At 29.1% G+C, this 1,513-nt stretch overlaps 1 long non-coding RNA gene across 1 annotated transcript; it reads right to left on the reverse strand.

Annotated features, from left to right (window-relative positions):
* Window positions 1-686: 686 nt before the first annotated feature.
* LOC109581628 (uncharacterized) lies at window positions 687-1,501 on the reverse strand. The gene is made up of 6 exons (XR_002184703.1): window positions 1,421-1,501; window positions 1,294-1,370; window positions 1,042-1,240; window positions 901-993; window positions 752-847; window positions 687-709 (listed from the first exon to the last, which is right to left on the reverse strand). It is a non-coding gene; the product is annotated as an uncharacterized LOC109581628 (long non-coding RNA).
* Window positions 1,502-1,513: the final 12 nt, after the last annotated feature.

A 1,513-nucleotide genomic window follows, 5' to 3' on the forward strand; every position in this document is an offset into this window, starting at 1 on the left:
CAAGAATGGCTACTTGGTGCTAATAACCATGCTATGTAAACTTACGCACTGTGGTATCACAGATTATAGGTGGGTTAGACACTCTCCCTAAATAATTATCCACTCTTGCTAAAATACATAAACTATTTGATAACATCTATAATGTCTAATATTACTTACAAATGAGTTACTAACAAGTCTAGCATTATTACATGTACATATTAAACTGCAGCAATAAAAATGTACTAGAAATCATTTGGGGCTGGGTACTTTGTAGGTGATGAAATAGTATTAAAATATTAAAAAAAACACTAGCTGACAGAATAGGCAGTTTTAAATTGAGTAGGTATTATGCGTGCATGATATACAAGTAGGATGCTACTTGATCTGCAACAGCAGAACAGCAGGTAGGTAGCTCCTCTTTCCCCTCTTTAAAGAGGGGAGGAGAAGGAGAGGAAAAATTAGCATGTGAATCTGAAAAAATTAATTTAAATTTAAATTGATAAAATTTAATTGTATCAAAAAATATCGTGCATGACTATTTACTATCATTAACATGCATGCATATGCTAAATTCCTTGCATCAGTTTCATTACTACATAATTGAATTTATCATTTTCTTTTTAACCTGAGGTATTTATTTTATTAAAGTGTGAAGTATATCAGATAAAATACCTTTTTGTTATTTTTTCTTTATAATCTTTTACTTTTTTGCATATGCCATCATACTCTATTATAATCATGATAATAATTGATGAAATATAATACTAACTTTTTGAAAACTTATATTTCAGGATTAAACAGCATATTATAGCAATTACAATGACTAGCAGTACAACAAAACCAACAACAACACCAGAGATTATACCTATTATAATGAAACAATATTTCAATAAAAAATTAATATAATTAATAATCAACCTGATAATGATGTCCTTTGTGAAGCAGTTGGTGCTAAAGTTGGTGTGACACTTGGTGATGATGAGCTAGTTTTTATAGGAGGAATAGTTATATCTGTTAAAAATTTCAATAAAATAATACACATAAATACTGAATGCTTACCAATCGTCTGTATAAATTTACTGCCATCCTTACAACTAGATACAATACTGATATTACACTTTTGATTGAATGGTATTGATACTGATCCTGCTATTGATCCTGCTTTATTTATTAGTTGTTTAGCATTCTCAATTAGTACAATACCAGTTTCATTACACTGTATAATAACAGCTATATTCCCAGAGGGTTCACCAGTAAACTTGAATTATTGCAAGTATATCATAATGTAATTGTCTAGTTTTTATTTCTTACTTGTTCTATATTGAAATGCAATGTAATATCACCAGTCTTAGTGTAGTTATCAAAATTTAGATTAAATGAGTTACGGCCTAGAAAATGGTTGGATCTACACCTCTTTGAAATGAAATTGAAATTTTACCTCTAAAACTGATGTTCTTAGATGAACCTATTCCAACAATATTAATAGGAGAAACTGATACATTATTTAATATACAAGGATCAGGATTAGTAG

Source organism: Amphimedon queenslandica, unplaced genomic scaffold (assembly GCF_000090795.2).
Source record: "Amphimedon queenslandica unplaced genomic scaffold, v1.1 AMPQUscaffold_13428, whole genome shotgun sequence".
Lineage (NCBI taxonomy): Eukaryota > Metazoa > Porifera > Demospongiae > Haplosclerida > Niphatidae > Amphimedon > Amphimedon queenslandica.